Source organism: Diadema antillarum, unplaced genomic scaffold (assembly GCF_040938485.1).
Source record: "Diadema antillarum isolate AM-2024a unplaced genomic scaffold, OU_Dant_1.0 scf00000069, whole genome shotgun sequence".
Lineage (NCBI taxonomy): Eukaryota > Metazoa > Echinodermata > Echinoidea > Diadematoida > Diadematidae > Diadema > Diadema antillarum.
In genome coordinates this window covers 3,682,522-3,699,880 of record NW_027270958.1, presented here as the reverse complement: position 1 = coordinate 3,699,880, position 17,359 = coordinate 3,682,522, and positions in this window count along the sequence as shown.

The window sequence follows — 17,359 nt, the reverse complement described above, 5'->3', positions numbered from 1 at the left end:
AAGAAAGTATACTTACCGCCAAAATTTTCTATCTCTGAGCAAGCGCCATTTAAAAATCTTTTCATGTCGTTGGTAGCATGTTCATCTCTGTTGCAGGAAAATAAAAATGGAATGTAAATAGGTAGTGCCAATGCAAGATAAAACAAAATAGGCCCTACACCATGTTATATGGAACAAAGTTCAATTTCATTTCACTTCTTTTTTTTTTCATTTCGACCGTGTTTTCAGAATACAGTGGGTTTTATTTTGTTTTGTTTTGTTCTGAATTCTTGGAACTCGTTCTAATAACACTTATACCTGCAAATTGGACAGTACAAGGAAATGTTAGAAACTCACTGCATTCCTTTTTATTCTTATCACTTACTTCAGTGGTTTCGCCAAAAAAAAAATAAAACAAAGTTTTATTCAAGGGTCCTTGTAGTAGATCAAAACGTGTTTCCCTGTAAGTGCATTGAAGGCAAAATTTGGTCTTACCTTGCGTCGACAACAAATACAGGACAATGTATCCTTATTCCGCCCTCAACATCGTTCACTGGAAAAGGAAAAGGAAAAATATAGTGGTCATTTTGCAAGTTATGTGACTTTATGCGCATGGAAGCAGTAACTATATTTCAACTTCTATAGTAGGCCTACAACATTGTAGATGTGCATCCTCTGACGTACCTTCAATTTCTCTTATTTTTTTTGCCTCAGGCAAATCATCATGTAGTTTACCAGCGAATCTACTTTTCAATGTTTGTTTATCATTCTCGATATGCGTCTTTTTTTGTTGTTTTGTTTTCTTACCCGAGGCTTGCATCTCCATTAAGCTGAAATCTATAATTAGGACAATGCTTTTCTTTAGCTACCCTAATCGCGTTATATGGTGTAAAACTAATTTACACTTATTAAAGTAGGAGATTATAAACAGAAAGACCCCAAGTTATGAAACAAACATTAAAGACCCGGCAAGTTGGGGAGATAGGGTGTATGGTCTGATTGGATCCATCTTCATTCGCCATATTGTCTTCCGGGGTACATTCGAAATTCATGCATGATTAGCGTAGTTCTGCAACAAACTTGCCAGTCAGCGACTTATGCACACCGAAGCGTTATATCTTTAGGGATATTATGATAGAACATGAACTTCTAGTCATCTTGCGAATAAATACATGTGAGCATAAAGCCCCATTTAAGCACTCATCTCTGACCTTGTTGATGTTACTGTTAATATACATTTTACAGATGTAATGTTTCATTGGAGTTCATATGTATCTTTCTTTTAATGTTGTGACAGAAAGAATAAAAAAAAAACAACCAAAATCCCAGATGCCATGAACATGATGAAGACATGAGAGAAGTAGGTGCTAATAAGTTATTTTTGCATTCTGTTTTGATTTGCTTTGCTTAAATACACAGTAAGGTGACTTCATTTCGTATGAACATACTGCTCATTGCTTCGGATAAGTAGTTTGCTTCCAGGGGCTTGATAAGAAAGTAAACGCCTTTTAACCCTATTGTCTTTAATACAGTCAGTGTATGCTCTCCACACATTTTTGGCATCAAGGACTTGAAAGCTTAGGGATCGACAAAAACTTTTTTTTTCCTCCGGTGGCCTTTGGGTTACTGTAATTACATTAAATGTGATTTTTTTTTATGTAGGTCCGAAAAAGAAGTGTGGTGGAGATATATAAAGGAAACATAGATAGCTATAACTACCAATTATAGATTTCATTTGCCCAATCGGGCCACTGAAGGAAGATTTTTGAAAGTTTGGTGTCCCGACATATTACTCTTAGTGGTCACGGGCCACCGGGCCATAAGGCATCCATCCAGGCATCTGCACCACCGCCAAGTTAACTCATCATTTCTCCGTAGGTATGCATATTGGTTACTGCTTGAAAATTATGACATAAAATATCATGCCTGTCTTTAAAGTTAGCACAGCTAAAAGTTGATGTACACTAGACTGGTTTGACTGGTGTCTGCGTGTGGGGAAACCGCGTTTCAAACCACAATCACAGAAAGAAGATAATTATGTTAATTGACTACATTCTTACGCAATTGATCGATATATGCGCTGGTATCACCCGAGTAATCCTGCAGGCCTCTGTTGTCGACGAGCGTAATGTGGTCAGTCAGGGGATGCGGTTTTCGCGTGAGTGTCTCAGTCCCACCCGATATATCCGAAGGGTCTTCAGGTGCAGCTGAGTGGTTCTTGTATTCACCTGCAATGTGATGATTATGACCAGGAAACCATTGTACACTGTGTAATGTCAAAGAGCAATGCTGACTAACACAACATTGAATATATCGAACATGAAGTATAACCTTCCTACAAGTTCACTTCAAGCAATATGCGCACAAATCCACAGTATGCACGAATCTGCATCATTTGATACGATACAACCTTTACTCTGTATAGTTGTTATGGTTATTAAAAGTATATTTATTTTTAAGTGTTGGACTTGTGCTGTCATTTAAACACCAGACCTACTACCAGAGGCTAGCATTCTGCATGTGAGTGTGTTTAGTCAGTATCATCGGATCATGCAATCCACATGAAGACATGTACTTCGTCAGTGTTGTACTAGTATAACTGTCATGTAAGTAATTTACCTGGGCAGTAATCAGTCGATATGCAGAACAGACTACCAACTTTCATATTTATTATCAGAATACGTATGTATGAGATATTCTTAATCGCCTTCATATGTTCTAATTTAGCTTTATTAAAATCATTATGAGTTGACTTTTCTGTGACTACTTCATGTTCATATATTTGAACAAAATAATGTCTTATTATAATGATGTTTAACAAGATGCTACGTGTGTAGCATGCCTGCAAAACAAAATGTAACATCATCTTTATTATGTCTCAACAAGGTAACATTTACGTAGGCAGTATTTCAATCATTCCACTCAAATGCCCATGGTGCGGTAGATAAAGGTCACTACATATTGTGACAACTCTGACGCAATTGTTTTTACCTGTCAGCGCGAAAATTACCGAATTGATGAAGGCCGACTTGCCAGCTCCCATCACACCAAATAACCCAAGATTCATCTTGTCTGTGGTGTGTTTACTTTCAGTAGCATCTCCAGGCCTGTAGTCTTGTATCTGTTTCCTCCATGTACTCAGCGGGTCTCCAGAGGCGTCTTTAAAGAAGGAAGCCATTCAAAGGTTTGGTGACAGGACGACTCTTTAGACACTTGGTTTAAAATGCTCGACACTTAGTTTGAACTGCGTTTTCTTCACACTATACTTGACATCTCGAACCAATATCACCTATAGTCATCTTAGAACTCTCTTTACTCCTTATATGTGACAGGCTACTTAACAAGCTTGTCTTTGCATAGAGAGCAATTAACGATTTTCGTTATGACTTGATGCTACAAAATATATACCCTAAACGTCGGTAACATTCTCTTAATTCAAATCAACAATATTGTTCCGTCCCATTAGCGCAGCTATGATGTTACTGATCACAGCGATTCGTGTAATGTGCCGAGTCTGTCCTACATCTACGCAATGTGCGACCAGTTCGAACAGTTTATCATGACATAGTTATTGGTTTGGTTTAGTTTGGTTTATTTCTGTATTGACTTTCTCCAAATACAATAACAAATGAAAACAAAGTGATTCAAAGTATGCAAAAAAAAAAGAAGGAGAGTTTCACATACAAATCAATACAAGAAATGTCATTTTCATAACAACATCAGTCTGTCATAACATATGAATCAAAACAGCATATTAAGTCATTCTGTATTTATGAACAAAGGAGAAATCAATACAGGGGACCGTCATCATAAGCAGAGCTTAACGTGGATGAGGCCCTATCTATATATGTAATACAAATATAATACAGCAATTACTGAGTTGCTAAAGAAAGAAAAAAAAGCAACAACGGAAAAGGAAAACAGTGACTTGGCGCTTTAAAGACAAAAAAAAACAGTCAGCACCATTGACTACTAGTATAATAGACAATAGAAATGTAGGTGTGTGCGAGTAATAGTGTGTCGTGTGTGCAGGTGGCAGTGCAAGAGAGAATGAATGCTATAGTATGCATATTTTGGGGGTAAGGTATGCGATTTACTGAAAGGTATACAATACTAAGTGCCCCTGTAAAGTCGGTATCAAAGAAAAGAACGGGAGGGAATGGAAAAAATCGAAGAACATTTTGTACGGGTCAGGGCTGACTGACACTTGAGAAAAAAATTAATACATTGATGAAAGACAACTAACTGAAAACATATTTCGATAACAGATACTTTTTTAGATGAGCCTTAAAGGAAAAAAATGAAGTACACTGCTTTAACTGATCAGGTAGGCTGTACCAGCCAATGAGACCGTAACGTCTAATTGATTTCTGAGCTAAAACAGTTTTGGGGTTCACAAGGTGAAAGTCTGTCGAACGGCGAGTTGGATATGTGTGTACATTTGAATTTAAAGGGGAGGCTTGTAACTAATCAATGGGAATCACTGGGAATGCTAGGGGATGATTGTTCCAATCCTTGTGAGATTCATTTAAGAGTGCATTATATATATATTGTTGTGTGAAAATTATTTGCTTCAGAATGGTCGCATATTGAAGTAATGTGCAGTTCAACGTTTCCAGGTTAGCATGCCTGCACAGTGTCTGGGCGATCGTTAACGGCAGCATTCCCATTGATTCCCACTGATCAGTTACTAGCCATCCCCTTTAAGTGAAATATATTATGAAATAAAGAGGAAAGTTGATTTGTTGCGTACTTGTACTTGAATACACCTGTTTGTAAAATGTGGATGTCATGAAGCTTCAAAGTATTCAAACGATGAAATAAAGGATCTGTATGAGATGAATATGTACAGTAGGATTAGTAATAATGCGAAATGGTAAATACAATGGATTCAGTTTAGTAATACTACAATCCCCCACACAATATTCGAATACAATATGTGAGTCAAAATTAAATCAATTATATAAGATAATCAGGGATCGTTCCGATAAAAGCTCTTTCAACTTACAGAGTACGCCAATATTTTTTGATAGGGTCCTTTTGTATGCAGGATAAATGTTCGTTCCATGTCAAGTGACAATCGATTGTAATACCTAAAAATCCAATAGCCTGCTTCTCGCAAAGAGAAAACCCATATATTGATATATTGACATTAAAATCCTGTTATGATAAACGAGTCAAGGTAAGGTTACATAATATGAGCGTACGCTCGTTCCCGTATCCTAAGAATAGGCCAATCAGGTAACAGTAATAAAATTAGAGAGGGGCCGTCAAAGGCGGCAGACCCACGCCTTGTACAAAGTCGGGGTAAACATACTGTGCATTCGGTCGTCTACCAGAATTCGGTCACTTAATTGCCAGTGTCCTTTATCACCAGCCAGTGCGTTCTACCAAAGATCGTACACTGAAGTGTACGATCTTTGGTTCTACAGTCACATCACACGCAAATCACATCATTTCACATACGGTAACACTCATTCACCACAGGAAAGTCCTTTAGTCTCCTCCAAAAATCCATCGAAAATCCCAAATTCCACCGTCAAAAGTGCAGATTCGGAACTTTTCCAAGCGCGCGCGAATTAAGTCCAGTTTTAAGAGTATTGTCTACGCGACGGGTCGCCGAAAAAGCGCTAAAAATCGAGAAATACGCCGTTTTCTTGCGGGATATTTTGCTTATAGCAAGCCGAGAGTGTGTTGATATCAAAGGTCGTATGAGTGTACGATCTTTGATGGTATCCACAAAAGCGCAAAAGAAAAACAAAATTTACGTACCCCCTAGGCAATTACCCCTATGATTAGTGTCTACGGGAATTATTCAATGCAAGGGTTAAATGTAAATGTCTACTGCCCCAGTATTCGGTCACCAACGAGCGCCGCAACGTCCCCGATGCTATTTTGCACCAACAGTGTAGAGCGCGATGCATTTTCAGCGGCCTTGCACAGGCATTGACATTGAGCGCGCATATCGTGCAGTGTGACTGCGACCGAGCAAATGCTCCTCCAACGAAAAAAACAATCAATTTTAATTTGAAAAATCATCAAAATACGGGCCAGTTTGTGACGACGGAGAACGAACTTTCATAAATCCAGAAGGACATAGTCCTTCAAATAGGCCTAAACGTAAATTTCGGAATTCTTACGAACATTTGAGCAGCGAAGTCCGATCGTTTGGGAGTTTATGTTTTCGTATGGTAGCGGAAAATCGCAAAGTGAGAAACGGGAAATTTTCGGAGTGGTCACTATACCATGGGGTCAAAACTTAAAGGTCGCACAGAATTTGCAAGGGTCAACCGATTATCACCAAAATCTAATCGATTCTTTCCTGTCATTATCCAGACATCCCCTGAACATTTCGTGCAAATCCGTTTACCCGTTCTCTTGTTATCTTGTACACAAACAAACAAACAAACAAACAAACACACAAACAAACAAACAAACAAACAAACAAACAAAAACAAACAAACAAACAAGCAAACAAACAAACAAACATACGGAACCCTTTACATAACCCCCTGCCGATTTTCATCGGCGTGGGTAACAATAAGAACACAAAATCTCTCAGCTGAGTTTAGTTTGGGGTTATCTTGGTCATAGGGCGTCAGAGTAATGCATCACATACTTGAGATTTTACAGTGCAAGAGAAGAACGAACTTAGAACAATCAATCATTATTATTGGAGATGATCTGGATTTCATCTTTTCAGAATATACCCCATGCTTCCCCTTCTCTTGCCCGAGACTTTACCCTCTTGTCTTCCAGGCCCACGGTGTGCTTTGTCCATATCATCGGAAGATAGTGAGTCTCTAACTTCTGTACTCTTGATTTTTTTTTCCTTCGATACATTCGATCCACTTTTATCCTCAGATTCATCAGTCTCATGATCTTTACTCTGAAACATCGGTGGGCCTGTGAACGTAAGGGGAAAATTTCATCAAAATGAAAACGAAAACACAATCTTTCTGCTCTTTATAGGGGTAGTAACTGCAGTTCATGTGGGCTCCAGGCCCGGACTACATAATGTAGGTAAGTCTAACCACACAGCCTTTGCACGGAAACGTATTGAGGATTTACACTGTTGTTGTTCTTGTGTGCCTCGTAATTTTCCGGTTTGAACATTTTATTATGTAACTCTCAAAAGCAAAATATGCCAGGGAGTCTTTGTAAAAAGAATATAAACAAATGAATAAAAAAAATATCAGATTGGTAGTAAATTCCATGAGATTCCCAAATTCGTTCCAGATTCCGGAAATATCATCAATCGATCCATCCAGAAATTCAAAAAAGTATATAATAATATATATAGGTCCTAAATATATAAAGACATAGGAACCTATCTATCATACTTGCCGAATGCAGTGCAAATGCCTATCTCAGTGACTAGTGGATTATTTGCTCGCCATTTTCCCCTTTTTTCTTTTACCTGACTCCTTATTGTCTATCTCTGAGCATCCTTTTCAATTTCAAAACTGTTATAATAGTCAAAATTTTACTCATCGTTCCTGTAATAATATAACTGAAAAAATTAGATTGTTATTGTTGTTGGTTTCTTTTTAGAGGGTGTTGTTATAATCATTAGTTTTTGACACTACACACTAAGAAAAAATGATTCATTCTTGCACCTTTTAAGGGTGCAAAGTGATGTCACACTGGTGGCTCCCTATGGGTGTTATCTTGCACCCTCGAGAAATGGGTGCAAAAGTGGTACCTTGCGCAAGGGTATAACCTTGCAACCTGTGGGTGCACCTTTGCACCGCCAAAGAAGGTGCAACATTGCACCCTTTATTGAGGGTGCGAAGTGGTTCCCTTGGGTGCATATTTCCACCCACACTAAGTGGTGCTAAGTTGCACCCTTTTTTTGAGGGTGCATCTTTCCACCCACACTAATTGGTGCTGAGATGCACCTTTCTTGAGGGTGCGATCTTTCTCCCTTTAATTTTCGGCGCAACTTTGCACCCTCTCTTGCCTCTACTTTTGGTGCAACTTTACACCTTTCGTGAGGGTGCAAAGAAGCACCCTAAGTTCCAAGATTGTAGCCTCTTTTGAGGGTGCGATTTTGTGCCATATATATAGGTATAATGTTGCACCTATGTGGTGCTTATTTGATCCATGACTGCAGCAAAATTGCTTCTTTAAAGGAGCCAGTCAGTGTCACTGTCTACGCCTTTAGAGGCGCAATGTTGCCCAGTATAACCTCAAGTGAACCTTGAGATTACTGGGCAATATTGCGTCTCTAGAGGAACAGGCAGTGACACTGATTGGCTCCTTTAAAGAAGCAATTTTGCAGCAGTTATGGATGAAATAAGCACCACATATTTGCAACATTATACCTATAAGGTAAATATACTTAGCATCACATAACAAGGTACAATTTGGTTACTTAACTACTTTAAACCTTGAATAGTGCGAACTAATGCAAGCCTGTTTGCTCAGTATATCAAACTTATGCTGTTGTTGCACTCTGCAAAGTAAATAAGATTGGTGTAATTTGGATCTTGTGAGTCATGAAATGTGTGCGTGGAATTTGTGAGTTTTGAAATGTTAATGTAGAAGTTAACTTATAGTTGTGTTTGAATGACATACTAAAACCAAATATTTACCCAATTACCTTTCCAATGAGGTGAGCACTATCACTATCTATCAAACAAACCCTCTAGGCAAGAGCATACATCTGCATGAAGGAAGAGGTAAAAATATGATATACATTAATTGTCTGGATACGTTTTATTCAAAACGTATTTGAATACGTACTTATTCACATAATCTATAAGAATAAAATATGCTTTTTGCCAGTACACAAAGCCTCAAAAAACAAAAGCATGCTACGTACATTTCTAAAGTATGCACCATATTAAAAAAAAAAAAAGAAAATGTAAGAGGATTTAACAAGTTGTTTGTATGCATTTAAACGAATAGGCCTGCATATTTCCATGCGTACAATATTCATGTAACAGTGACGTCATCATGAATCATCAAAAAGATATGTTTCCAGCATAGACATGAATTTATCTAAAATTTAAAACATGTCTTACAATTAGGAGTTTGTTTTATAATGACGATGCCAATTGTCTTAAAGTCCTTATCACGACATGTCTTGGTGTTCACACCTATTCAAATCACGAGATTCTTGGCACTTAGATTACGACTACAATTTATTATGGTTTAGATACTTAACTGACATACGCATACCATATTCAGGTATACGGGCATTTCGATGAAAACATCTAAATACAAGGTATAATTATAATATGAAAATCGAACTTGATACCAGCCCTTATGGGCTACCAGTGGAGACTAGGCAGAATCGCAGTTATCATGGTTATGTATTCAGATTTTGTTTTGGGTGATCAATTCGAGTCCCTCGAGCTGAGATTCCGGAACTGCAATGAGCAAATCATCATAATGACTAACAAAGTGACTGAGAATAATACATGCACCACTTTCTGTTTCGTTGTTCTATACATAGAAAGTTGTTACGTTTTCCAATCCTCTGTAGGCACACAGGGATTTGCAGATCACCTTTGGCTATAACGCCATGGTCGCGTGCAAAATGATTGCAGCTTATCTAGTAGTTATCTTGTAGTTTCCGAATAGGGGACTACCGTGCTTATACATATTAATCGGATGATAGACCCCGTCAAAGAGTAAATTGCGGATATCGTATACCATTGTCAAATCCACTTTTTGTTCTGTACACAGTTTCACTGGACTCTTATGAACCACTTAAACATTACCAAATCATGGAGTATAAGAATAATCTTATGTTATTTCCTTGAAACGGCTGCATTTGTATGAGCGGGAACAGTTTGGCATCATACATGACTAAATGCATGTATTATACAAGGTTTCAGGACACTTTGAACCGTGTCCCCCCCCCCCCCTCCCCCGCAAAAAAACCCCACAAAACAAAACAAAGCAAAACAACAACAACGAGTGAAATGTTGTATACCCTAGGCCCATTAGTGTATGATCTTTGTCCTTTGAATACATTGCCCATATTTTTCAACGAATAAGCATCTGGATGCAACGTAGGTATATATAAAATGATTTTTTTTAAGGAAAATACATTTAACCACTTCAGAAATAACTATGGAACAAATAGCATAATATTGACACGTTCCCTTATTCCTAAATGACGTGACAGAAAACTTTCCTCACCGAAATCATTCTGTCGTTATTCAAGTACAAGACATTGATGATTATATACCTAGTTCGATTAAAAGTATACATGGAGTCATTGCAAAAGTATCTAATGAATAGCATGCTTCAGAACTACATCATTGTCATTTATTCTATGACGCTAATAATAGAGTAATTGTTCCGCCATACTGCCTGGCAGGTTGTAGTCCTCCTACGACGTTTGTTCAGCAAATAAGGCACAAAATAAAATTTTGCGAATTTTACACGCTGTTGCCAAAGTATCTAATCTTCTTTACCACTATTCTCAGACATAAGGTATGCTGATGCTGTATGAATTAGAAACGGAAGCTTCACAAATATTCACCATCAAACAAGGTAAAAGCGAAGTGATGTCTTGCCCACATATCGAATTTGTGATTACACTGATTTTCAAATGTAAGCTCATTGACTTTTTGACTGTTGACGGAGTCGGACTTCACCAATATCAACACTTGACAGCCATCTTTAGATGTTCTGGGGAGTGAATTTGGTGGTCATATAGCTCAAAAGTGTGGAAAGTTATTAAAAGAACACCACAATACTATGTCGACAGTGCTTACAAGGTGAGATACAAAGAAAGAGCACGAAATGACATTGTAGAATTTGACAATGACCTACAGTATTTGACCTTGAACGCTGGCACCCACAAGGTGGTAGAAGTAACTTCATCCAATCGTACATACATATGCAAAGTTTCATTTGGATACCTCAAACAGTACTTAAAGGGGAATGAAACCCAAATGTACCCGTGGATTGGAGCAATATCATAAGAACACATAAGTGAACATGGAAAATCGTATGATCCAGTGGAAGTTATGCATTTTTTAAAGGTTCAGTGTCACTTTCATGTATGGAAACGTATATGACGAAAATATCAAGGGAATTCCATAAAATCTGATTCTAAATGAAAAGTACAAATTGCCTCCACTTATTTGTCGTTGCCATAATGTTAAGGGTAATATTACCCCCACCCCCTTCTGGAAGAAGTAAATCAAGTGCTCCTTTTGTAATGCTAGAAACGTGAATCTATGCCTATTTTCTTTACATTTCTTTATATAATTTTCCATGGTTGACGTCAAAGATGTAGCTTTCTCATCTCGTAATGGCGGCACTGAAACTCTAAATATATGTGTATATATAGCTCTTCAACGGATTTTCCGATATTCCTCAATTTGTGACGATGTGTTCAACTGCTAAAGTAATCTCCCTGCATTAACTTGTCCACTTGTACTTTTCGTTTCATTTCCCTTCGTGATACAACGTTGCCATAATCGATAACAGACTGATGTACGAACGGAGGGACAAGCTGAACAACATCATTTCTCTGGTGACAATTCCTTGTAAAAGTATACACCATGAAAACTTTAGGCTGGTAAACTATATCAAGACAATTATTGAACAATATTGTTAATGAAATGCCGTAGGTTTTTCTTCGTGATAGTTGCCTGTTCAGATCAAGGCTTGCAATGTACTGCTGAAGTATGCATCGGGTGTTTCTGCCTTGTCTGGGATACTGAAAGCCACAGAGCACAGCAGGCCGGAAACATTGTAGCGAAGGAAGACACGATTGTATACAGGAATTCGGGCAGATTTCACAACCATCCAGCCAAATAGTGCGCAGCATTCACAGTGAAGATTGTGGGATTTAGTCCTGCCAGGTTCTGAAAGAGATTTTGGCATGAAAATTTCGAAGGAAATAGGTCGTTTACACTATAGGCGGTTTTGTTGCTTACATAAACTAACAGGTTGCAACTATGACCATTGACCAGAAAATGGAAAATTAAATTGATTGCATAGATCTACTTCAGGTTTCTAACGTCTTTTGCTGAAATAATGAGAAATGGTTTTGAAATAGCTGCGATATCCAAAACAGAGCAATAATGATATAATATAGGACTCACTTTTTATCACGATCGCTGCGTTTTATTTTGTTTTTGGATGGCTCATCCATTTCAAAACCAATTTTCATCAAATAATCTTTAGAATTCCTCTTAGAATGGCATACTCTCTATTATTTCATAAGTAGGTTCTTGGTATATCACAAAAAGTTAAAAGCCCAAATCCTCACCTCCACCAATACTATACGTTCCCTTTAAGCTTTGATATTGGTTTCTAAACAAATCCGGTCGGATAGATTTATTTCAGCTCTTTGTCATATAAGTAAAACATGATAATGTTGCAAAGAAATATTCCTCTTATATTTCTAGTCACAAAGCAGATGGAATTCCCGTCTCCCATAAAAAAATAAAAGTGCAGCACTTACTTTGTCACAGACATACAGCATGTCCTCTCCAGGCAGACGGGGAATTAGGAGACAGCATGCCGACATCACTAAGTTAGAGCTGAAAAAAAAAAGAATAAATGTGGAATAGCCTGAGTAAAGTCATGTTGAAAAGAAAAATGTGGCGAATTTGGACTGAGATGAAAATACACACCTTTTATGTAGGCCTGCATACATTTATGACATAGGGCATATTCAAATATTCCCACATTTTTCCTGACCAACTCAAAGTCTTCATAACATAAAATAACAAAGTAAGACAACATCAAATTACATGCCAATTTAACAGAGATGCCAAGTTTAAAAAAAAAAAAATATGAGTGAGATTTTCATGACTCGGCATCTCGGCGCGCAAATGTGAGCGCAAGCGAGGTCGGGAGGGTTTTTTCACCCCTCCCACAATATCGCGGTATAGGGAGCGTTTTCAATTTTTAGCTCTTAGTGGTGCGATCAGGTGCATACTTAAGAGACTATTTTTTACTTATTTTGATAGACAAAAGGTAAATATACCTTCAATTGCAACTATCACTTTAATCCTTTGGGCTATGCTCATTATTATAGGCCCAAATTGCATAATTCCCCCTATGCGTGAGAAAAATGGGTGCCACGCGTGAGATCGTGAGATGGCCCCGAAATGCTTGAGTCTCACTCAGAATGCGTGAGACTTGGTAGCTCTGATTTAACATCAGTTTGCTGTATATTTTACACAGTGAGGAAAGGAGTAAGACTTATAGACCTCAGCCATTCAGCCGTTGCTGAGCTTGCCACAGATGATGGTCCGGGTGCTGGCCATGGCAATGGGTGTAATGATGCCCATTATGGTTGACACCTCTAATCCTGCTACCACACACACACAAAAGTGAAAATATAGCCCCCTCTACTTATTCATAACATTGATTTGATTTACTTTGATAATACTGGTTACAGAAAAGAAGATTACCCCCCCCCCCCAAAAAAAAAAAAATAAATAAAAAAATAAAAAATAAATAAATAAATAAGTAAATGAATAATAATGATAATAAATAAAATAATATAAAATAAAATAGATAATATATAAATAAATAAATAAATAAAAAATGAAAAAAAAAAGATTCTTGCGGGGTAGAGATGCTGCCTGTATGAGTTACAATCCATCATGGAGTTTTCAGGAAAGAGTCCAAAACAAACTGAGAAGACGTAGAACGGAAAAGGCAAGAATGAATGATCGCAATGGTCTACTTGAGTAACATATCTCTCGATTATAGATGGTATCAAAAATTGCGCTATAGTCTTATCAAATTTTCCGCAACCCACTAAACGGTGGCTACGTTATAGTAACTGATAAAACTGCGTTCATGTGTAATAATACGCTTTAATATTAATGTACTTCACGGATATCACATGCTGAAAATCTAGATGAATCAATAACCTGAAAATACATATACAAGTGTACATGTATTACGGATTAATCCATTAATGAAACTTACATATTCTGTTGAGGAATCACTCTGTCCTTCAGAATTGCATATCAGTTTACGTGATCAGGAGAATGCGGGCAAATTATTGTATCTTGCTTGAATACCTGAAAAGGAAAATCAAGTTTCATGAGTTCAAGGCCACTGTTCATGCGTGTGTAATAATTTTGCAGAAGAGCTAACTTATGTAAATGTGACTACATAACTCTCTCCATGGCAGCTTAATGTATAGTTCAATTTTTATGCACTGCATTGCTGCATACAGGGTGAACTTAAGTCTACCACTAACACTACCTGACTACAGAGAATTATCCCAGCATAAAGATAAGCGTGCAATGTTTGCCATTATACGTTTAGTTAGTACACTAGTCTATTTATCCATAAGTTTATCAACAATTATTCATCAACTTCAGTTCCGTTCCTTTTATTCGTTATTAATCAAATGTGGTATGGCACGACGCGATGTATCATCCTTGGGGATGTGTGTTTGTGTGTGTGTGGGGGGGGGGGAGGTGTCGTAAAGGTTATGTTAAGGATACACTTCCTATAGGAATATCCGATTCCACGTTTTCTTAACTATTTTGTTTTGTTGTTGATCGGTAAATATAAAGAATTACTTGAAATTTGTGATTATGTATGTGTTCACTGTATTGTGAGTATAAATTATGCTTGTATAATTGTGTATGTAGTAAAAATTGTATCTTTTATAATGTGTACATGTACATGAATATATGTGAGTTTATGCATGTACGTAGATATTCCTATGTGCACGCCCATGTACCAACAAAAAGGATTTCCTAAATGAACAATAAATGAATCTGAAATCTGAAATCGGAATGCCATGACGTCTTTAGCAAGACATTTTATCGCTAAAGCTGCTCTAATTCCACAGAATGGTTACGAAACAAAACAAAATAGAACAGAAAACAGCACGCATAAAACTAGCCAGTTTTAACAAAACTTCTAAAATGAACATTTTAATATTACTGCCTGCAAGCCTACATTATAAGACATGGCTATACAATCAAAAACATAACAGATACAAGAAATTTGATGAAGGGTAATATCGAGAGTAAGGCCTTGGTCGAGAACATTGTGGATATTTCAAATCATGCTTTACGATGATGTTTTAACTCACCATTTTCCACGTGGTAGGAATCTGCGGGGTCTTGATATTATGAAGTGGACAAAATAATTTTGAAGTCAGAGTTGCAGTAAGCCGCTACGAAAAGCCTCAGAAGAGCTGATCTGCTATGGAAATGGAATTTGCGCTAGATGCTCAGCTCAAACACGCATGAACGAGCTGTACAATGAGCCATCTGGGAGTCAACTTATGTGCACATAAGTTTGCACGACTCAACAATTCATTGAATTCATAAATCATGTTCAAGAAAAGAATGAACATGCCCACACCAGGTGACCAAACTACTGGGTCCGTGAATTGACACTCTAGGAAACATCCATGTCATTATTTTGCATCGAATGTATTCTATGGATTAATAGGCGTTTAAAAAAATTTTCCACTTTTGATTCTTAATAATTCAGTAACTATATATCAGATAACACTATCATTGATATGGGAGATAGTTGTATAATGTACAATTTCGTTGGAGGTGGTTTAAAACACAAATCAGTTTCATGAAATCCATGATCAATTTCACAGTTAGGTTACAGATTTTGCTCTATTTCCAACCCTCTGTACAAAATTTTCACTTTGCACAGGGGTCAATGGGTATGTATGGGAGTATGTGGTTAACACCCTGACATTGGTGTTGAACAATAGCCAGGGTTTTAATGCTTTATTATTTATTCATGAGAAATTCCACTATCACAGCTAGTCTTTATTCATTCTAAAATGTGGTGTTTGCAAGCACATGGAAACATGTGCTTACATTTTTCATGTGCATGCATTTTACCCTTAGGCTCTACCGTGCATGAATCCATGAAAAAAAAAAGGGAAAAAAATCAACCCTTACAAATAAATCGTGTAGTTTGCACCCTTATATATCTGCGAGTTTGCTCTCTAAATGATTTTAGTTTATCATTTCCTTTACGTTCACTTAATAAAATATGCATACATAAAATGTGACAATGGTATGAATGTGACAAACAAACAAACAAAGCAAACAAACAGCAAAAGATATCAAGTGAAGGAGTGAGTGAGAAGGCAATTGGCCTTATTTAAAACTAATCCCGGAAAAGTAAATACATTGTATATACAGAGAAAAACATTGGCACACACACACACACAACCACACACACACACTCACACATACACACACATGCATACACAGACAAAAACATGGACCAGCGCATATTAGCAATACACAAGATGTCATTTTCACAAACACACCCTATCTTGCTAGTCTCTTATAAATTCGTAAAATGATATTGGTAACTTCCAGAAAACCTTTCAAGTAAAATACGTTTTAAAGCTTCCTTAAAACTTTGTACCGTTTTCTTACATTTCACATCAGAGTGGATGGAATTCCAGATTTGAGGGCCTTGAAAAAATATTGACTTTTTTTTTCTGTCCCGAGATCGAGTCGCAACGAAAATCTTTAGCGTGTAGTAGGGTTTGATTCCATCATCGCACAGTAAGCATGCAGGAAATGCTGTGACATATTCCATTTCGATTGGTCAATACCAGACGAGCAGTCAAGTATTCTTCGTTAGCTTGTTCGCAGACCCTTTCATCAAAGACTCAACATCATTTAAAGATGCTCCGATGAATGAGTATGAAATTATGGGAGAACATCAAGTTTTATGATGTCTTTAAAAAAACATGTACATTGTAGCACCACGACGGTATGCAATATTGTATTTAAGTGTCAATCAACATCATATGGGTCTTTCTTTGAGACTTGTTATGGGCTCAATATTGCACCTTAGCAAGAATGAACCACAAACAGGAAGATATGTCTTTGTAATGGTAATTACGTTTCGACATCCCAACCAATAAGAGATAGGTTAGGTGAATGTTAAAGACACGGGGATACACGAATAGAAATTGCTCAAAAAAAATGAAATAAAACGAACATTATTCTAATAGGCATGCCTGGGCAGTAATCTGATGTTTCTATTGATAGAGAATTCTATTTGAAGATTAATATCAGTTTGCTTTGTCAGAATCATGAGGAAAAGTGATAAAATAAACCGGCTATCCAGGGTACAGTTTAAACACTTTCACATGAAACAGCTCTGATTAACACTTTGCACAATAATATTTCTGTTCAGAATTGACTTTTGTGTTATATGTTTTTATCTTAAAGTATAGGATTTCATTTGAAGCAAAATATAGCCAAAATTATGTAAACGTCCAAAATGAATCTTCAGATTGCTCAGTGAGGCGGCGGCATCGAATCCCGATCAGCGAAGGCACAAATGCACCTGTGGAATTGTTTTGTACAGCAATAGAAATCTGACGACTATTTGAATAATTACATCCAGTTTGAACTTCATCTGTTAA